The 23080-nt window shown below is 43.4% G+C and overlaps 1 protein-coding gene across 3 annotated transcripts in view; it reads left to right on the top strand.

The window, feature by feature from the left end:
* BAHD1 (bromo adjacent homology domain containing 1) overlaps window positions 1-23080 on the top strand; it is a 571779-nt gene that overhangs the window by 190894 nt on the left and 357805 nt on the right. Inside the window, exon 1 of one of the 3 annotated variants that reach the window (XM_085626872.1) lies at window positions 22606-23002. The exons of 1 other annotated variant lie outside the window; for it this stretch is intronic. The gene's annotated coding sequence lies outside the window, so the exon portion shown is untranslated. Of the gene's footprint in view, window positions 1-22605; window positions 23003-23080 lie in introns of those variants that run through there. One more of the 3 variants, XM_085626875.1, reaches the window with a different exon arrangement.

The following is a 23080-nucleotide window of genomic DNA, read 5'->3' as shown; positions in this document are numbered from 1 at the left end:
TCCGAGAGGGCTTTAAAGACGGTGCAGCCTAGTTTAAAAAGGCTGCGTTGACACACGGGAAGCCAATGTAGATTTTTCAGTAGGGGTTTCACATGATGAGATTTAGGTTGACCATATACAAGCCTCGCGTCTTGGTTCTGCACCAGTTGAAGTCGGTGTAATTGCTAGGCCGGGATACCGCCGTACAAAGAGTTTGCGTAATCAATACGCGACATCACCAGTGCAAGAACAGCTTGAATCCGAGCCTCAAAGGTCAAGTATCTGCTTATTTTACGATTTCTTCTAAGGTGAAAAAAACAAGCAGATACCACAGAATTGTGCCTTCATCGTAAGGTCGTTACTAATAACGATTCCCAGGCTTTTAACCAACTTTGCGGGAGATGGAGGGCATCCCAGAGAATGAGGCCAAAAGTTTGAATTCCAGGGATTACCTGAGCCACCCGTAAGGATCAGCTCGGTTTTATCTGGGTTTAGCTTGAGATGGTTGGCACTCATCCAATTGCTGATGAATAACATGGTTGACTGAAAGCTTTCAATAGAAGAGAGAGAGAAATCGATGTGGAAAACTAATTGAAGATCATTAGCATAATTAAATACAACCACATCTCTTTTTTGAAGGGCCGAAATTAAAGGAAGAATGTATAAATTAAAAAGAAGAGGAGAGAGTGCAGAGCCCCGAGGAACCCCGCACGTCAGTCTCCTTTTCTGGGCCAGAAAACTGGCGAGACGGACTGCTTGAAAGCAGTCACAGAGAAATGAGGAGATCCAATCCAGAGGAGGACCCCGAATCCCGGCACTCTCGACCCGATCAACCAAAAGATGGTGGTCGACCGTGTCGAAAGTGGCCGAGAGATCTAGAAGTACCAGGGCTTGCGTGGAATTCTGGTCGGCTCCCCTTCATAATTCATCAAGGAGTGCCAAAATGACAGACTCCGTGGAGTGTTTGGGTCTAAACCCCGCTTGATGAGGGTCCAAGTAAAGTGACTTTTCAACAAAAGTGCTGAGACAGTCAGCCACATGAGTTTCCAAACATTTTCCCAAAAAAGGCAGCAGTGAAATGGGACGAAAATTGCTGGAAGTGGAAGGTTCAGAACCTGTTTTTTTTAAGATGGGGGCCACTTCAGCAAACTTGAAGAGATTGGGAACAATGCCCAAGGAGAGGGAATTATTTAGGAGAGTCATAGGGGGTTCAGGACAGGAAAGGAAGACTTCCCGAAGAATGGAAGGAGGACAGCTATCAGAGGGGGATCCTGACTTGACCCTATTGAGTAAGGAAAGGAAAGCTTCCTGAGTGTTAGGAGGAAAGCAGCTCAAGCAATGAGGATTGATATTAGGGCCACAAAAAAACAAAGAAGCAGGAGGCTGAATAATGCTAAGTTTAATATTGACAATTTTCTGAATAAAAAAGTTATTGAGTGAATCACATAAAGATTGAGAGGGAGTGGGTTTGGGGGCAACGCGATTAGGTTTGACGAGTTCATCCACTATTGAGAAAATGTCTTTGGCCCTGTTAGTGGATGTCAGGATTTTAGAAGAGAAATAATCGGATTTAGTTTTGATAATGGCATTTTTGTAATCTTTATGTGCGGCAATGAAAATGAGCTGTTTGTGGAGACAATAATCCTGACTCCACTTCCGCCTAGTTTGACGTAATGCCAATTTCATGGCCTTCAGATTGTCCGAAAACCAGCGCTGCGCTCCATGGGATATTTTGTTTTTGATTGTCCGTGACGGGGCAATACTATCTCTGGCCAATTCTAACCAGATATTGATGTTTTCTGCCTGGGAATGAAGGGAGACCGCTATGCTAGGTGGTTGGGGTGCAGTTAACATAGTGCTGTATTCTTTAATATTGACCCGACTCCAATTTCTAGCCAAAAAAGGGACAGGAGGAGGAGGTTTAGGGGCGGGAAAACTTAAGATGGTAACAGTAATGAACAGGTGATCTGACCAAGAGCAGGGAGAGCTGCTTAGGTTGGCCAATTCTAAATTAGAAGTCCAGACCTGGTCTAGAGTATTTCCCTTGGCGTGAGTAGGGACTTTAATATGCTGGAAATAGTTCATATCTGTCAAGAAATCAGTGAACTTGAACGAATGAGGGCCTTCCTGTACATTATTGGGCCAATAGTTGAAGTCGCCAACAATCAATACACTCGCATGATTAATGGTCAGATCAGCAATGGCTTCACTCCATAACTGCGAGAAGGTAGGCATGGGTACAGGAGGCCTATAGAATACGGCACAGACAAAAGAAGAATGATCAGATTCAAGTTTGAACAAAAGATAATCAACTAAAGGAATACGCCGAGTGACAAAAGAATTAAATTTATGTTTGCGAGAAATTATAGCTGCCACACCCCCTCCAGTTCTATTTTCTAACCTGTTAGATTGGAGGATATAATAGTTGTCTGGAAGCGCAGCTAAAATATCAGGGCTAGATTCTTCCGTCAACCAGGTTTCGGATAATAGAAGAATATCAGGCTTATTAGAATCCAAAAAATAAAAAGATCTCAAGTGGATGTTTCACCATTGATCGGGTATTGAGGTAGCAAATGAATAACTGCTCCTGTCCCGAGAATGTGGGACTGGATAAAGGGGTGGGAAGTGCAATAGGCATACTAGGGATGTTCAAAACAGTGGTGATGTAGGGTGATATACGATCGAGGCGAGTAGTACTTGAAATCCTCAGGGAGTCTAACCGCTTCTGAATATAAGGGTCCAGAACCCAGTCTCCCCAAAGGGACCTAAGATCAGAGGAGGAATATTCCCGTAGGTGGGCAGGATCTGGAGCCCCGAGCCCCGACCGGCCACGGACGGGCGCAGACGGGCTTGCCTTTGGCGCGCCCGCTGCGCGCTCGCTTTTCCATTAGATTTTTATAGTTCCCCCACCCCGAAGTTAGGACTTTCCCCAACTGGACCGCCAACCACCACCAAGATGGCGCCGTTCCAACGAGAGCCCCGAACCGATTGAATCCTGATAGCAACCTTCTCCGCACAATCGGAATAACCGTGGCGGACCGGAGGGTGCAGTTAAACGAACGTGGCAGGTAAAAACGATTTACATTTACACACAGGTAAAACGATTACATTTACACACAGTGCCAAAAGTCATTAAAAGTTTCGTCACAGTAAAAGCAAAGTTCGCAGCGAAGATTAGAATACGATAAAATTATTAGCGTGTTTCAGGAGTAGGCAGCGTTTTTGCAACTGACCGTCCGTGATGAGAGAGGAAGGCCAGATGGCGCCTCTGCTCGTCATTGTGCGCGTAACCGCACGCTCCAAGCCACCCGGTCACACTTTAGAAAACCCACTCCCTAAATGTCTCGCCAGAGCAGCGCATGCGCTGGCTCAGGCGAGACCTAAAAAAGAGGAGAGCTTTGGATACAGAAAAAGCATTCAACACACTGGAACAGGAGTATATGTCAGTTCTGGACAGATTGGGACTTAGAGTCAAGTTTCAAAACTGGATTAAATTGTTGTATGCTGATCCCACTGCTCGGGTATGATCTGGGGCATAACGTTGACAAACTGCACATTGGAGAGAGGTATGAGGAATGGGTGCTCATAGTGACCTTTGTCTGCCTTGGTGGTGGAGCCTGCATGAGTCTCTGGAGGTTTGGGGCATTAGACTAGGGATGGCAAACCATGTGGCATCAATGTATGTAGAGGACTCTGATGTATGGAATGCAGCTTGGGATCTCGGTCCCTTGACTTCTCATGGAACTGTGGAGGTTTGGAGGTGTGTCACGTCCTTGGTGACAGCTGGGTTAAATTTTTGTTCCCCCGTGGCTTTGACGGTGGCCTATCCAATGGAGGAACTGCTAAACCTGAGTCGGAGGTGGGAGATAGATTTCAGTTACTGGGTATCCAAATTGCTCACACTGCACCGAAACAACACACCTATAATATGGGGAGGATTATTCAGGGGCTGAGAAATTCAGTTTGATTTTGGAATACTCTACCGATCTTAGTAACAGAAAAAGTGACATTGACAACTACGTTATTCCTTACACAATTGTTCTATGCATTGCAAAATTCCTTATGTTCCATCCCTGGAACCACTTTTAAAGGGGCTGGACCTTATTAGTGTGGGCGGACAAAAGCAATACGGCACAGTAAGCATTAATTGAAATAAGACTGGGAGGAGAGGGATTTGGGATGTAGCACTTGATTATCTTGCAGGACAGCTCCAGTATACAGCGATGTGGTGTAGGAAAGAGGACAACTGGGGGAAAACGACACCTCAGAAGCATGATGGAGGTGTCGTCAATACTGGTGTGCTTAATGAGGGGAACTAGCCAAGCTGCCTTTCACATATCCAGTTCCTCACCCATATGCTACTGACACATCCAATCACTCACCGACACAGCCATACACACAGTCACCTATACAGCCCCTCACTTATGCACTCACTAACCCATACAGCCGCTGACTCACCCATCCATGCAGGCAGTCACACACAGGCACATATACCCATAGTGGTACTCAGACAACCAATCAATCACCCGTACAGCCACTCACGTACCCACTCACTAACTCTAACAAGCACTTAGACACCATTTGATAGACATTCTGACAACCTAGTCAGTCACCATACATTCACTGAGATACCTAATCACTCACTTATACCGTCAGTTACACACCCACTGAATAACCCATACAGGCACTCATACATTTTGCCGTGGATGATGTAAATTACACACTGCAGCCCATATATGACATTTAACTTTCCATGAAAAAGATTAACTTAAGACACAATTTACAATACATTTATAGGGAAGTTAAATAGTCCAAATATGGAACTCCAATGTACAGCAAGATTTAGAGGGGCAGCACTTTACCACTGCTACACAGCAGCAGAGTCCTAAAGCCATTAAAAACGGGGTTCAGAAAAAGGCAAAAAATCTAGGGTGACCATGCAGAAAAGGCAAAGTTTCTACAGAGTTGTAATGGCTCAAGTACATTAAAGAGCCTGATTGGCCCTATGGAATAATACTCATCAAAGGTTCCTGGGAGAAATATACATCAGTGGCCCCAGGCAATGTCTGCAGGAAGTAATGAGCCGAAATGTACATTAATGTTTTCAGACCGTAACAAAACAAAAAATTGCAGAAGGCAGTAATGATTAACAACGTGATCACTCTTTGAGGTGCACTCATTGATCCATATCAGTAATTAAAAAAAAACAGTACTTCAAGAAGCAATACATCTTATTGAACCTGGCCAGTAACAAGTGTCAGTGGTACCAACCATTAATAAGCATCTATGACCCCATGCATTAATGAACATCAGTGGCAACAAACAGTAACAAGAATCAAAGGAGGCTGCATTATTGAGCTTTGGTTGTATCTAGCAATAAGAAGCCTTAATGGCCACAAGTTGGCAACTGTGAACAAGGCACCAGGGTTGCTTCTCTATTTTTTTCTCATTTATTTGTTAAGAGTTAATGTGTGGTGGGAGAAAAAATATGAATGAATAAAACCGGGACAATAATACCACTAATCTGCTGTGACTTCTGGGAATTCTCCATCATCAAGTTTGAGGAGGACAGGAGCGTGCCTGTACAACACGGTCCAAACCACAAATGTGTTTTAACCACGCATTTGTTTACCATGCATGCCTTTACAACGATATTCGTTGTAAAGGCCTGCTTACTAAAGGAATATGTGTGGTAAAATCAAAACTAGAGGTTCCCAGCTACTCGCCCATCCAAGGAGATCTGCTCGGAACCAACTGGAACACCTTCTAATTGCACCCAAAAAAAAATGCAAAACCGCTCCTTTCTACAGGCCCCCGTGCAAGTGATTTCCCATTTAAAAACTAGGCCCAAACCACCCTCTACGAGGATCGATTTCCTCCCCAAAAAATCACAGGCACAGTAGACATCCCTATCCATTGGTGACAGAAGCAGTTTTCACCTGGAGCAACTGGAACCCCACCCCAAAAACCATTTCTGGACAACCCTCAAAATGAGCCCATTGGATAACTATGGAACCGGACCATCCCAAACAATTGTGTTTCGAACCCATCCACTGCACCAATCCCCTTGAAACTTGGAGGGACACTGGTCCCACTTATTCTCAAGTACCACCCCAAGCCGCATCCTGAACGAATCACGGGAAGGAGTATGACTTTTGACTCAAAGACCCCGCACCCCTGCCCATTGAAAAACAAGCAAAGGTCAGCCAAAACAAGACAAAAACACAGCAAATCCCTGCCAAATCTTGCCAACTCCAATATGCACGAAACTAAAACAGGCCTTGGGCCCTAGACTCCAGGAACCCTAGGCCACACCAACCCTAAGTCCTAAAAACTACCCCGACCTCTGTCCTGAGCCCTAAAACCTACTCCCCTCACCAAAAAAGGCACGAGTCCCTCTTACCTGTGTGCGGCAAGCCTTCTGTCCCAACGCTTCCTGTTCCTCTCCCCGTCCATCCGTGCATCTAGACCGCGCTTTGCCTTATCCAGACACATGCGTGGTTTTGCTTGTGCTGTTGGGACATGTGTAGCTCTGCCAGCGTTGTTACGACTGTTTCAGTGTGCCCTGCTCATAACTGCAAATCAGACACTGGGGCAACACTCAGTTGCACCAGTTCTTTTTCTCTTGCAAAATGCAATGGGACAAGTAAGACTGGCACCTTCCCTAGTGACCAATTGACAACTGTGAATGTGTCACTGTTGCCTGCTGTCCCAGACCTCCTTCATCGGAAGCTCATAGCAGGTCACAACTGCCTAGTTCCCTGTTGGCAACTGCAAACTGCCACGTTTAGGAGTTACTAATGGTGGGTAGCGCTCCCGGCCTTGCATGGATGTTTTACTTCCTCCTAGACGTCTTTCCCCGTACCTTGTCTAAGGGTGGTGGAGAGAGACTATGTGCCTTCTGTTTATTAAGAAAAAAAACGGCTTGTGATTGTAAACAAGATTTTGGGTTACTTTGCCCTGTCAGGGCTACCTTCCTCATTTTTGGAGGATGAAGGAGGATCAGTTTATCCGTCAGTCCTCCACAGCCTGCAGCATTTTGCTGGGCCTTCTGTGAGATACTGCTGTCACTTTTTAGGTCTCGCGCCTAGCGTTGCAGTGCGCAGCGAGAGACCTCTTGTAGGGGGGTTGAAAACGGACCTAGGAATCGAACACGCTCGTGTGTGTGCTTTTCCTTTTGGCCCACGCTATTGGCCTTTGCGTGCATCTTTTTTACAAAGACAGCGCGCAATTGGCCAAAGGCGGGCGCATTGCTCCGCCCATGGCCTATTGGTGTCTGTTACGCGCAGCAGCATATGTTTCCAATTATCGTGCCCAGACACGGGCGCGATAATTGGAACCATACGCTTCCGCTCGCAATCGCGCTGGCGCACATCAGCAGCTCCCGCATCTCGTTCTGCTTGGATTTTCTTCTCCCTGTGTCATTAAATGTATGCAGCGGTGCCGAGAAGTGTCAGTACTCTCACATTAAATCTAGTGCAGCAGGGCCGAGAAGTGCCGGTACTCTCTTGTTAAATGTATTGTAGAGTTGCCGGCACTCTTCCGTTCAAATGAAAGAAGTGTAGGTAGTCGGTACCGGACAGCACCTGCCTATTTAGAGCACGTCCTCAAACATATTCTTAGTTTCAAAGGTCCATGTGTGTAGCTTCCACACGCGCTAATTATTCGGCACAAAAACAAAACACATTTTAAAAATAATGGCACAACTTTAAAAACATCCCAGAAGTAGTTACTGTCTGCCAAGCTCGTGTGGGGCCGGAGAAGAACCCCGGTGTTAAGCAGATTTTTGCAAACCCAGACACACACATTGTGCGCACCGCGCACCTCTCGGAGCAAAACCCTCCAGAGAGCCCGCCTGGAAAATCCGTGCCCACCGCATCTCACAGGGCCCGCGCGCATGCGATGCCAGCTTCCCGGACAGGTGCTTCATTCAGAGCCTTTTGCGCATTAAAATGTAAAAGAAACGAGTGAGTCCAAACAGCCCCCAGAAAGTAATTAGTTGTTTACACCGACTTCTATTTATTTAAGAGCTTTACCGTACTTGTCACTTTCCCAAACATGCAAACATCGAACAATTAGCAACGAGTCAAGCTGGGGCAGCGTTGTTTAACTTTTTGTTGAGTTAAAAAAAAGTGCCACTATTCTAATTCCTGGAAACACGTATTGGGGAGTCTTTTAGTATTTTGTTTCCCTGAGGGTGGTTGAGCGAAAGGACGCGTACGCTCAGAGGAGTTTGGCATTTCTAGACGGACACTGGATTCGTAGGCAGTTGGAGCAAGTGATGAAATAAATCTTACTAGTGTGTGCGCGAAGGGGAAATCCCACCTTGTTACCACTGCATCGAGAATTTGTCAATACCACATATTCTTCACTGCATCACACTATACGTCAGTACAATGACACTGTACTCTGAGTCTGCTTACGTGGCTGTATTTACAACTAAGCAAAAACCAAAGGAAATGATGGACGGAGTGTTGAACATTGCAAGCACTCACCCCCAGTCAACTGATCTGGGTTTAATCCATCACCGTTCTTTAGCCCACTCTGCCACCCCAGTTCAGACATGGCCATATGCAAATCAGTCTGACCCTGTGCCTCATGGGAACAGTCCAGCCCGAACTGCCAAGCCATGTCTTCCCTGGACCGGAAACAAGCTTCCTAGGACCGGTTTCTGGCATTTCAGCCGTCTTCAGCCAGGCTTGCTTGAATCCAGTGGCAAAGTGAGCAAGGGACTCACGTCTGAGCATACCCTGCCAACTTATGGCGAACAAAGCAAAAACCAAAGGAAATGATGGACGGAGTGTTGAACATTGCAAACACTCCCTGGATTCAAGCAAGCCTGGCTGAAGATGGCTGAAATGCCAGAAACCGGTCCTAGGAAGCTTGTTTCCGGTCCAGGGAAGACATGGCTTGGCAGTTCGGGCTGAACTGTTCCCATGAGGCACAGGGTCAGACTGATTTGCATATGGCCATGTCTGAACTGGGGTGGCAGAGTGGGCTAAAGAACGGTGATGGATTAAACCCAGATCAGTTGATTAGGGGTGAGTGCTTGCAATGTTCAACCCTCCGTCCATCATTTCCTTTGGTTTTGCTTTGTATTTACAACTAGCAGGGGAGAGGATGTGGCCTAACGGCAAGGGCGGTCGACCTCCAATCTGGAGAACCGGATTAGAGTCTCGGCAATGACTCTGAACATCCTCTGATTCTGGGCAAATTACTTACTCTCCCCGTGCCTAACAAAAATAAATGTGTCCGTGTGTAACGCATCTGGTGCTTATGTAAAGCGCTCGGCTACCTTCCCGTCAAGTTTGCGCTATAGAACACTAAAGAAAAAAAATGCACCGTATAACTTGTCATGGCCCACCTACACATTCAATAAATGGTATATATATTTGTTTTTTGTCTTCATATTACTTGTTTAAGTGCTTTAATTGCATAAACCCTGTGGTATAAACCCCGTATTTCACAGGGCCCGTGAGCAAAGGGCACATATTAACAAGGGCACATATTTCCAAGGCCTGGCCACGCATTCAACAGTGGCAATAAATAATAGATATATGGTTTCATATTACATGTTTAAGTGCTTTAATTGTAGAAACACTGTGGTATGAACCCCGTATTTCACAGGACCCGTAAACAATGGGACATATGTCTCAGGTCCCTGTATAATCTGGAAACTATTTAATTGGGGCCTTTGAAATATGGAGTTAATCATCATAATAAAAGCACCAGGCCGCTGCTTCAACATTGCGCACTGTTTAATCGACATTCTATCCATGAAAGGTAAGCAAAGCCTGGGCAGTCTAATTCCAAACGGTGCCTCGTGTCAGCAGCACCTCGCAGAGAACAGCCTCAGCAATCTAAAGGGTGTTTTTCCTTAGCTACATCATTACATATTTTCTTAAACAGTATAGCCCAGTATTTCACGTAATGATTTCAATAAACATTTTACCGTTTGAAAAAATGAAGCATGTTGAAGCCACTACCGCAAAAAAAAAAAAAAAAATAAGCGGCATAGCCAATATTTATTCTGTAACATGTTAGATTGGATCTTGGTGACTTTACAATCCACTTGATGTCGGCCTCCTGGTTTAGGATATGGCCCAGAACCCTCAGCGGCTCTGCAGGACCATATTACATGCTTACATCTTATGCATCTTCTCCCACTCTTTATCTGCAGTTGTACCAGGTGTAAAGTGCTATTTTTTCCCATTTTTGAGTGCGGAGGGACGGTTCATCAACAGAGTTGAAGCCTCCAGTGATTAATGATTTCTTTCTCCTACCTTAAGAATGGTAAAATAACACGCTTACTGCACCCGGCTGCTACCTCTGCATGTATGGCCATGCCGCCGTGTGTCCATTCTAAATAAGTGCATGCACAACACGAGTGCTGACATCTGTTCACTGTGATGGAATTATAGAAAACAGACTTCACTACTATTTGCGGGAAAGTTATTGTAACATGCATTCTATGCAGTAAGAAAACTTTTTTTTCCCATGTCAGTTTCTCTGCACTTTGATAACATCGTAGGATAGGATCTTTGCCTTGTACGAATAAGTGTGTGAATATTATTAAACCTATTTTACATAATTGTGTCACTGGGACACATTTCACAGATAAGGGGGCTCTCTCTCTATCTGTATATCTATCGCCTTATCTGTATTTCTGTCTGTTTTTCTCTACATCGAACATGCTGTTGAACACATGTACTATAAAACCTACACTCATCCACGTACCTATGAAGTGTAAAAGTCAAATTCTAAGTTATTACCATAATACAGCCTAACTATTGCCAGAAGGCACTGCTTATTGGATCAGCGGCTGCAACTTACAAATCATAACCCTATTATTGCTTGCAGGGGCTATTTAAGAAATGTGCATTTCGTTGGATAGATTGAACCATTAGTGCACTGATTCTGGTTGAATACATTTGCTTATAACTGCCACTCATGAAAGAAATAGCATGGCATAAACCACGGAGGCTGACCAGCAGAGTAAAGTGTTTTTATGGCCATGATTGTGGGACCAGTGACTCGGATACCCATTGCCCCTTGGGAGGCAGAGCCTTCGCCGCACTTAAAACAAGCATTTGCAATGCAATAGGTCTCGCATTTACGCAAGTTTAAGCTATTGGAATTGTAAATGACAATGCCTTTTATTTATGTTTTAAAAACAAAAATAAAAGGCATTATTTGCAATGTCAATAGCTCAAACTCGCGTAAATGCGAGACCTATTGCATTGTACATGCTTGTTTTCTTCACGACTGAGAACCCCCCCACCACCTACCTCACCACTTGGGTTAGGCAAAGGAGCACTAAATGCTCCCTGGCCTATTCTTCGGCATGGAAGGTGGCACAAGGAAGCTTAATGGCTCTTAGAAACGGTCAGAAGGATCACATAACTTTGGGGAAGCCGCTCTGGTAAACACATTCCCACTTGGCAAGGCGGTGAGAAGGGTGCATACAGAACTTTCCTAACTCTTAGGCAAGTTTTAATGCACATCACAGGAAAATATGATTCTTATTGGTTATAAGAAAAGGTACAATTTGCTTTGAATTACCGTAACCTGAAGACAGCTTAAACCAAACTAAAAATATGAAGAAAATTATAATGAATTGAAAGAAAGAAGCATTGTCTAAGTTAAGTTTTAGACCGTCAGCCCTGGCACTGAATTGCACTTACTTGTATGCTAGGCAGGAGTACACCTGTGACCAGGAACAATGCTGTCATTCACTGTGAAAGCAAACCAGTGACTAAAACGGGCAAACCCACTGCCTCATTGTGGATGCTGCAGTGGATGGAAGCAAAGTGTGAGAAGGAAATTCGAAAAAGACCAGTAAATGGGAATGGTGACACACAGCCCCATACATACTTTTTTTATTTAGGAACATTTTGATAACTAGGCTGGCAATAAAAACAAAAAAACTTTGTTATATGAACCCTCTTACAACTTTTGCCCCTTTCGTCTAGTCTGCACAAAATTTGGATCTGAATTCTGCACTGTTTCTCCAACGTTTTATGTAAATTGGTGAAGGCATCAGGGGGAGCAATGCTATTAGTAATGCAAATATACGTTATTTACGATCCACTGAAGTGCCTTTGCCACCTCTGTAATACATAGTATTTCATTTTAAGTAACTTTTCTCTGATGTTTTGCATGTTATTATCAGCTTCTGGGTGTTGCAATGGATGCTGTTCCCTTTTAGCTACGTTTGCATTCAAAAACAGTTAAATAATAAAACAAATAAAAAGAAATACATAATATTGTACAAATCATTTAAATTCTTAGGTACACCTACATTCTAGTATAAGAAACTTCACTGATCGCCCCATACACCTAAATTATCATGGAGAATAAAATAATTTGTAATGACTGCGTAGTACTTAAAGATACCCTTCACCCCAGTAACTACATACATAAACGACGGTTTGATTGACATTTATTACTCCTCAGTGGGAAGTGCCAATATGCCTTCCAAACTCCTAGTCTTTGGATGCAGATACTAAATCGATGCACCTGCTCACGTTTAAACACAGTATAAAATGTCTAAAGAAACGCTTATTTCCTTAATCATTCTACAGATCTACTCTATTACTACCTTCATATGGCTAGTGCTGCCCTTTGAGTTTAAGCAGTATTGGCATCCCATCACTATTAACAGGAAAGATATTGCTGCAGCTATATTGGGTACATAACGCTACAATGTTTTTATTATGCGGATTTAAATAAAGACTGATATTAACAAGCAAAAGTAAAGAAGATATATAAAAAGGGGGGTTTTACAACACTCATTCCAGAAAAGAACACCACTGAAAAGCAGTATCTTTATTTAGTTTTTGATTTTGTATAGTGTGTTATGTCGTGGATTAGGGAGGCTCAAGGTAGGGCCAAGAAAGTTACATATACAAATTTTGGGACTCACAAATATCAGGTGAGGCAAAGTGGGTAATCAGTGTTTAACTGTGGTCATGACCTACAGTAGCCACCTTTTTCCTGGCTTTTTTGCAATCTACTGCCGAAGCCATGCACAATCTCATGCGGCACTTCACCCCTAACCTTGAGATCAGGCGTTGCCACGCCTTGCAATGAACTACTGACACAACCTATCAAAATGCTCCCTTGTAATCATGCTTCTTTTACGTATTTATAAAGTTAGTGTATTATTTTCCGCTTTTTATTTTGTTAATTTGACTTTTGTTTGCATCTTAAGCCACAAACGTTTTATGATCAACCCCAGCAAATAATATCTTCACATATTTTAATTTGTCAACACGGTTTCACAGGCATGGGCATTGCAAACGATGTGTGCATTGGAACATTCTTTGGCAAGCAGTGATATTTATAGGCTTGATTATTCTAGAATCTGCATCGGTGTCCAGCCGACATTTGGTCTATCCCCCATCGGTTTTTATCTCCACCACCTGAGTGGCGTCCTGTGCTGGATTTATAGCAAATACAATATAACAATTGCAGTGTGGGCACAATGCTACAGTTCATTTTGCCCTGGACTGAGGAAAAGGCGCTAACTCCCAGCCTTGAGCTGCTCCTTCAATTTGTTCCCGGTGTAGAGTAGAAACTATCCAGATTTTCTCCCCGAGATTTCAGCACATGCATGGATTGACTTTCTACTTTGTTGGAGAACAGCAAAGATTTACATTCCAAGTCGTAGACTTCAGCTGGTCAGGAGGCTATCTCATGCCAATTGCGGTTAGCTTAGTTCAGTATTTTAGACTCAAATATTATACGGGTAAAAAAAAGTTATCACAACAATAACTAAAACAGAAGCGATAAACCTAAAACACATTGCAGAAAGGTCACCCGGAACAGATACAAACATGCAGATCTGCCATATACGGTCAGATTCACTGCTGCACTGTAAGATCTACTAACTTAAGGGGAAGCCTTGATTTTCTGTGGTATAGTGAAATCACCACAGGTGAAATGATAAACGGCCCACCTGCATGATTAGGTGCACAGATATTCCTGGTCACTGTGGGAGTGGATTTCATTGTAAGCTGGAGGTGAAGGACACTGCGGTAAAACAGCTGTTTTTAACATTTTGTAGCATAATTATAGAAATACCTATAAAAGGGAAAGCAAATCTATTCTATATAAAATTTGCATACTAAAAAGTTAAATACTTGCATATGAAAGTTACATTCAAAATATCCCCTTTCAGCATTCACCAAGTTTCAATACATTATGGTTTTTACTAACTGAAATAAAATTACCTCTGACCAAGTTTCCATCGTTGCGTTTTCTATAGTTCAAACAAATCGGCCTTATTCAATGCATTTCAAAGGACTCCACAATCAAGTATGAATACAGGCAAAAACAAGTTGTAACAAAAAATAAAACAAAGCAGAAGGAAAAGACTAAAAATACACTCAAGGAAAGGTCACACGGAACAAATGACCCCTTGCAGGTCTGCCCCGTTTTGACAGATTAAGTGCTACACTATCTGGTCTAGTGACTCCTTGATTTTCTGGTGGTATAGCAATAATGGGCGTGTGTTAAATTTCCATTGGTGAAATCCGAAATCTACCAGATCAGGTGCACAGTTAATCCTGGTCAAAGTGGAAGGCCCTAAAACAACAGTTTTAACGTTTTGTGCCATCTGTACAGAAATACTAACAAAATAAAAACAGCAAAGCTATTCCATGTATATTCCTACACAGAAAAGTAACATCTGCATATCTGAGTAACATCTGCATATCTGAGCGATATGAAATATAGTGTGGTTTACACTGAATGAATGAAAGCAAGAAAGACGTGATAGCAAGAAAGTAGGAATATAGGCAAAAAAGAAAAAGTAATGAAAGCAAAAAAAGAAGGAAAGAAATTAAGAATAAAGGAATGGAAAAAAGATATGAAATGAGGCAAGGAATTAAAGAAAAAAGGATTGACAATGAGAAAAGGGCAAGCAGGAAAGAAGGTATGAAAAAAGGAATGCTTGAAGGGAAGAAAAAAAATGAAAAAAGGAAGGCAAGAAAGGAGGGATTTAAAAAATGCAAGAAGGAAAGATGGAATAAAAAAAGGAATGCTAGAAAAAAGAAAAGTAGAAAGAAAAAGTATGAAGAGAAAGGAATGAAAGTAACAGTAGGAAGTAAAGAAAGAAGGAATAAAAGTGCTGCAAACTAAACACAATAAAGGGTATAATTCTGGGCAAAGTTTAATCAAGATAAAATAGTGAAATTGAATCCAGAGTAAATGTGTTCTGAAGAATTATCCGCTTCTGAATTCAAATGTAGAATATTAATGCTTTCGATAACTCAGTGCAGAGTAGTTTTAAACGAACGTGATCGGTTATGTTGTGAAATTTCCTTTTTGGAGTATCCTTGGTTTATCTGAGTAAAGCAGATAACCAAAAGGACTTTCCCAAAAGGAATTCACAACCACATAGGCAGGAGACAATAACTGATAAAGCATGGAAATCGCCTGTGTTCACATCTGGTATAAAGCGTCCTGCTGTCACATCAGACTCTAAACACAAAGGCAACAAAGTAATACTTTAAACACAAAAACATTGGCCCATAAGGAAACTACCTAGTATGCAGATGTGCTCCTTGTGAAAGAGCAAACTTAAGTCACTCAAAGTTAATTTATTCAGTGGCTGATATGGGCTAACCACCCTACCCCATGCTGTAGTGGACAGAACCAAAATGTGAATGAGATACCAGCAGACCAATGGATAAAGAGAGCCGTCTGTGCCCTCTTTTAATAAGTATATTGTACATATAAAATGTCTTGGATAACGCCATTCATAACAGGAAGTGCGAATGTGTTCATTAGGAAATTAAAAAAGATCCAAAGGAGCTTCTACGCGGTAAATGAAGGCCGCTACTCTTCTTTTGTTGGAATTTTCTCAACAGTGTTTTTTTTTCCTGTTTATTTAAACCGAATATGCACTTTGGTGGCTTTGGAGCACTGGTTGTGGTAGATGTTTAAGAGTGTCTGTTGCTGAAGGTCAGATCTGTGTTAGTCCCATGAATACTCAGCTGCTCCCCCATAGTCCAGCTCCTGAACGGATAATCATAATTGGATTGAGTTCTGGGTCATCATATTACATTAATTTTCTTTGTGACAAAACTCTGGGTCTTAGCCCTCCTTTATTCTGGCAGATAAGGCAACTAAGGCACCTGGGGAACCAATACAGCGCTTTCCCGGGATTAAACATTTAAGTGGGAAAGAAAATGTACCATTAGAACCCAGAATTGTCAGTTTTCTTGTATGATATTTGCCACATATAACACCTCACTAAATAAAATAAAATATCCAAACCACATACAAGAACAATAAACAAACATAACCAACAGCACTGAAGATGAAAATAAAGTAAAAGACACATGGAAATAAATATGCAAAACATGGTTTATTATATGTGCATTTTGCTTGGGTTCTTAGGACATGTTAATTATTGTATCAGAGGACAGGACATCAAAATTGGGTTCTGATTTCTCTCTGCTAAAGTGGTCTTCTTGGTGCCCATCTCCTCGGCGAGGAGGCTTGGGGAACTAGGTGCCTTGCTGTCCTCCTCTCCATTCTGCAGTTTTTTCCCCAGACAATGTGGTGCTTAGGCATAATCCCATGGTGGTGTCTTCTTTTTATTCGGATTCAGATATTGTTTTTGCCCACCTTTTGTCCCTCTCCTGTTTCTGCTGAAGAGTTGCATTTGCATTCACTGGATCTCCATTGGGCTCTTTCGGCTTATTTGCATCACACTGCAGAGTTCCGCAAGTCAGATGCGTAGTCTCCCATGGTTTGGCCCGGCTGTGTTGTAAGCCCTCCCTTTCTATCTTGTACCGTTGTTTTAAGTTGGCAATTTCACATCCTATTATTTGGGCGGCCAGCCTGTTCCGGAGTCTTTCCCGGAAGGTCTACTGGGGCTGTTTCTGCTGCCTCCTGGGCATCCTTCAAGGGGGCTTCCATTAGGGACATTTGTTTTGCTGCCACTTGGGCTCAGCCCTACACATTCACAACCCACTACTGTTTGCACGTGGGTGGGGATGTCTCTGGCACTCTTGGTACCGCTGTTTTGAGTTCTGATGTTTCTCCTGCGAAATGTTTCTGTATGCTTGTGGCATTAAACTTCCTCTGTTTGCACTTTTTTGCTGTGTGGTTTTTCCTGCAATTAGTGGTGGGCTTGGGTACATATTCCAACGTGGGGACTGTGAAAGGAAGGCAGACAAGGAGGTAATGCCCGGTTACTTACCGGTAATCATTACTCTGCCTCCATGTCTTCCTCATCACAGTTCTGAGTTCCCGCCTGCCTCTCCCTAAACTACAGATTTCATCTTGCTTGGTTATTTCAGAAGTCCTTCCCAGCAAGTGGGGTACTTGTACTCAGGGAGTATGGGGACCATCTTGGGATGGGTGGAAAGTTAGGTCTAGTGGTTAGGTTCTGCAGGAATGGAGTAAACTCTGATGACATGAGCACTGTGACGAGGAAGACGTGGACTCCGAGTAATGAATATTATCAGTAAATAACCTGGCAGTCACACTTCTCGCTTACGGTCATGGCCTCTGGAATTAAGTGATTCTGCAGCATTTTCTGCATTCTTATGGATTTGCCAGACAGTCTATCATCTGCTTTACAATTTACTTATTTCACCAGTGAAAATTTGTATTCTAGTGTACACAGATCAAAAATACTAAAAAGGGCAAAAATGTGGTTTGGCGCAATAGCAGATCTTTTGTAGAAGTTAAAGGATGACCTTTCACTAACTTATTGCTGTATTTACGTGCTGAAAAGGTACCAATAAGGTGCAACTCTGCCCAGACAGTATTATTAGGTGCTGACATGTCAAAATATTGTCACAGTGTGTCGTTATACTGCACTTTCTGCCTTTTCTTGATGCAGAACTTTGTCAACTCTGCTGTATAATTTCGCTCCTAGTTCCAGTGACCTTACGTAAAGGCAACCTTTTGAGCAACAACAGCAATGAAGCACTGAACTGATTGAGCATTCAGTCTGTACTGCCTTCTTATCCTGTGATGGTGCGATAGACATTGGGCATAAATTAGCCTGTCCCTAAAGTGATGAACTGAGGCACATCTATGTATTGTGATTGAATCTTGCACTGTTGTAGCTTGCTTGCACTAATATTGTGAGGGAAGCGTACACTTTTGCTGCTGGTACAGTTCCGTTTTAGTGAGTGAAGACAACTTGTGATATTGTTTTCCAAACGTCATTTATTGTGCGCAAAGAAAATGAAACGGGAACATAAAGAAGGTTGCAGAGAAATACACATATACAGTATGTTCTCATCTGTGTAATCATGAGGCAAAACGCTGCAATCCTTGTGAAATAATTTAAGCAGGTAATAGACAAACTGTCGAGACCCGTTTGATGAATGCAGGTCACAGATTATAATCATACAACACTCAGTGGACAAACACACTTCTGAATTCTCCATGCTTCTTGCCGTCCACGGATTCTTATCCCAGTGAGAAAGCTTGTTGGATTAATTCCTCTAGTGCAGACATTAGTCACAGGCTCCAAATAATTACGTATATTAGTGAGTGCATGAGCCTACTGCAGAAATGTATAAGTAACCTCCAGGTCACAATGTCTAATCGTAATAAGATATTGCCCTAATCTGCATAACATTCTTTTACTTTGTTAGGTTCACAAACTTTGTTAAAAATCAAATAAATGTGTTTATCAGCTAAAGGTGTAATGATGTCAAATACTGTACATGTATAGGTAAGAGACGGACTAAACGTTACAGGATATTTTGTTCTTTATAGACATCCTGTGATCGTGCTCTCCCCTACAAAGACTGAACCATACCCTTTTGATTCACCCACACCCTCCTATATACACTTCTACCACTGTGCAGTTGTGTTTCATGCCGTTTTATTTCATGCTCAAAGGCTGACATTTACAGATCCACCTATTGCCAGCAAACTTCCTGCTGTACTACTCAATGCCACCTAACACAGGCCCAATTAAAAAGTGCTTGCATTACCCACAGAACGCTGCTCCTTACCCTCCGATCTAAACAAGAAACTGATAATCTTTGGAGCAGATAGGGGCTCCAGAAATGCCCAATCCCGCTAACTAGAACCCCCCACCTTCAGTTAAGAACGGTATAAAAACCAGTCTCTCTGCAAGTGCCACCAGGATCAGGACCGGCGCTAGGCATGGGCAGCTGCAAAGGGCCTTGCACTCAGCCCACCAGCGTGGGACCCGCACCAGTTTAACACACCACCAGCCCTCTTGTACTCCTGACGATTCAATTGAAAACAAGGCGTCTCTTTGCAATTGGGCCCATGAGAGGGAGGGGAGGGGGCCCTCCTTGGGCCTCTTAAGGGTGGTCTCCCTGTTGCAAGGAGACACATTTTGCAGGTTGTCCTGCAATTAAACCTCCTGCCCATTCAGAGGCACTGCAGGACGCCCTTTGTCCAGCACTTTACCGCCCTCACAGTTTTAACTCTCAGCCCCCAAGCAATTCTCACACCTTCAGCTCAAAATGGGCTGTAAAAGAGGTGCTTATAGGGGTTGATATGAGGAGCTGCGGCCCAGTAGAACTCTGAACAAAGCAGCTTCCGGAGCCCTGAAGGTGTCACTTCTGTAAATTAGAGGGACCTAGCAGCTTCCCTTTCGGCCCAGGGCCCCAAAAATCCTCGAACCGGCTCTGACCAGAGTCAGGAACTATCGGTTTCTCTCCGTCTAACCACCTGCCTAGTAATCTTCAAGAGATGTCAAGCTCCTTTCTGACAGACATTTTGGGTAATTCCCCCTCAATCCGATTTACGTAATTCCCCCCCCCCCCCTCCTCCCCTCCCATTAGGTTCCTGGTGAAACAATCTAAATCCACCGCTAATCTATCTAATTTACGTTCAGCAAGATCAAACTACCACAAACACATCTTCCGTAAAAAAGCGTCACACTTCAGAACCCTCCACGACTCACCCAAAAACCTATTTGATCTCATCAAAAACTCTAACATCTCTCCCTCAACCATCAAGTTTGGCGATCCTACAAAGAAAGCAGAAGAATTTGGTGTATTCCTTGATGAAAAAGTGAAATTGTTGGTAGATCAGGTCATTCACCCTAACCCTCTAGAGGAGCGCAAATCCTTAGTCATTTGGCAGAACTTTTACGTCATCAGCGAAGATGCCCTCCCTAAAAGCATTCTTAGATCAAAACCCTCTAACCATTCGTTTGACCCCATCTCTAGTGACATCGCCATGGACTTCTACACCCACACTCTTACTTATTGGACCAGTCTGGTTAACCTCTTCCTCAGCCAAGCCTCCCTTTCTGTTGTCCTTAAAACAGGACAGGTTTCCCCACTTCATAAAAAACCCTTCGCCGGTGTGAATGATGTCAATAACTTCCGCCCTATTACCAACTTCCCTCTTCTTGCGAAAATCACAGAAAGATGTGTAGCGAAACAACTTTCCGTACATATCAAGGATAACAATCTTCTTGACGAATTCCAATCTGGCTTCATGCAAGATTGCAGCACTGAAACAGCCCTGCTGTAAGTGATCGACGATGCCCTCTATGTACTTGACTCAGGGGAGTCTTGTCTCTGGATTCTTCTTGACTTTTCTGCAGTCTTTGACACTGTTAATCACAACACTCTTCTGAACACTTTAAAACAAAGAATGGGCTTGGAAGGCAGAGTGCCCAATTGGTTTGCTTCATGCCTCTTGGGTAGATCTCAATTGATCAAAATAGCAAACAGCCTTTGAACTTCAATGGCAGTAGGTCAAGGCATCCCTCCAGTATCTATCCTCGTACCCTATTTGTTCAATCTTTACTTTGAATTGTTGGAAAATCTCCTACGTAAATCTGGGATCCTTTACCACTTCTATGCTGATAACATCCAAATCTACCTTAAGGTGTCTTCTGCACACAACATCTCAACCCGAAAACACCCCTCTCAACTCTATCCAAACTTGAATGTCAGCTCATCAACTCATTCTGATTCCTTCCACAACTGAATTCCCCCTTCTCTCTACCTCTCTCTCTCCTACTCCTGTTCAGTCTTGGATGGATAAGCTGAATTTACTTAACAACAAACATATCGTTGTTGGCAGCGCTAAATCACTTGATGTCATACTAAACAAAAGGCTCAATCTACACTCCTACGTCAATTCCATTGCCAAGAATGCACTTTACCAACTGCGCCTTCTCTGGGGTATTCGGCGTTTCTTTCCGGAGTAAGACCTAAAAACCATGGTCCAATCTCTGGTTCTCTCTGAATTGGACTACTGTAATTCTCTCCCTGACGGCCTCCCCAAATCCCACCTTTCCCCTCTTAAATCCGTACTCCATTCAGTGGCTCGTTTTGTTTATGGGGCCAAAAGAAATGATCACATCACACCCATACTGTTTTCTCTTTAATGGCTTCCCATCGAAGCATGGTCAATCTACAAGACTGCCTGTATCATCCACAAGGCCTTGCACAGTTCCTCCTCTCGATACCTAGCGAATAAACTTTAAATCTCAGGCGGCTCTAGACCTTCACGCAATACTAAAGACTTACTGCTAGAGCCCCCTACTTTCACAAGGGAAAGATCTATGGCTCAAAGCTTCTCAGGCAATGCGGTTAGAATATGGAACTTGCTTCCTCTATTACTCCGAACCACCACCTCTACCCGGACTTTCAAAACAGATCTCATATCTCTTCTCCTCCAAAGACACTAACAGAATTAATACATTCCTTTTCATATCCCTCAAGGCCACTTGGCATTCACCTGAGCCCAACGTTGTAAATATTTATTCTATACCTGTACTAACCTAATGTTGTTTTGTGTTCGCCACCTCTTATTTTATTATTCTAACTATCCCAATTGTATTTGTAACCTGTAAAGTATGTAAATCTTCTTATGTAACATACTCGGTTCTATTGAAAAGCGCTCCGACACCTTTGGGTAAAGTCTGCGCTATATAAAAATGCACTAATAAAATAAGATCTGGCCCGCCCTCGTTTTACGACCACATCAACTAAATCGATGCTTTTACCATGTATCACCCCAGCTCATTTGCTGTAACTATTTCTTGTGACAATTCCTGCACACACCCATCGTTGTAAAAGCACGAGTTTAATTACTGGTATTGTTAAACGATCTAACACTTGTAACCTGCTTGTTGTAAAGCGCGTTGATGCCTCGGGCCACGTTTGCGGTATGTTAAATTGTTAAAAAAATAAAATGCGTTCCCGACACCGCCAGTCACTGCCAAAAGGTGCAGAGGCTGGCCTATGGCCTTTACCACACCAACTGTGCCCCCTCCTCACCAGCTGCTACAGCAAAGATACTGTTCGCCACCCCATTTACTAAACAGCTTAGATTCCCCCTGACACGGATACAACGCTGCATCCTCACGGGTCAGGTGGAGCTCCGTTTTGCGGGGTCAGCGTCCATGTGGTTTCTCCAAGCGCTTCCTTCCCCATCTCAGAACGACATCGTCGGTCCACTCGCGGCTGGGTGAACACTTCCGGAAAGGCGGAGCGAGGCTCTTCCGGGGTATCAGTAAAGATAGTTCATTTCGGACGCGTGGGACGTCTTCGCCAGAGCGGGCCATTTTTTAACCAATCAGTGGATTCAATGGGCGGGGTTCCCAGCACGCCCCTCCCAGTACCGCCCAATAACATGTCAGTGACTGTAGTCTAGCTTTCCTATTGCCGCTTCCTGCCTTCACTTATTGGAGTCGGTTAGTTGCCTTCGTCTGCTGAAGTCGGATAGAGTCGAAATCGAAGCAGAGGGAATCGATTTGAGAGATCTGCTGCCGAGAGACTCGAGGTAAGGCCCTCCCTCGGGAATCTCCTTCCTGACTCGCGAGGGTTGGCACCTATGGGTGTCTTGTCAATAAGGAAGAGGTTTGTTTGCCTGTCACTTGGCACGAGCAATCCCGCTGATGGAGATGTCAGATCCTGTTAGTTGGCAGCGGTCCGTTATTCGAGATACCACGGCTCTTCTTGCAAATAAAGGAATCCACTTGTCTCTCTGCAGATGACGGAGCCACCTTCTAATTGAAATGATGGATCCTTCACAAAAAAAGGTATCTGATTCACCTATAAGTAGAGATTAAATTCCATTATTTTGGATAAGACTCGTTTATAACTGGATGTAACGTGCA

This window comes from Triturus cristatus, chromosome 9 (assembly GCF_964204655.1).
Source record: "Triturus cristatus chromosome 9, aTriCri1.1, whole genome shotgun sequence".
NCBI lineage: Eukaryota > Metazoa > Chordata > Amphibia > Caudata > Salamandridae > Triturus > Triturus cristatus.
The sequence above is the reverse complement of the archived record's forward strand: the minus strand, read 5'-3'. Positions and strand labels throughout refer to the sequence as shown.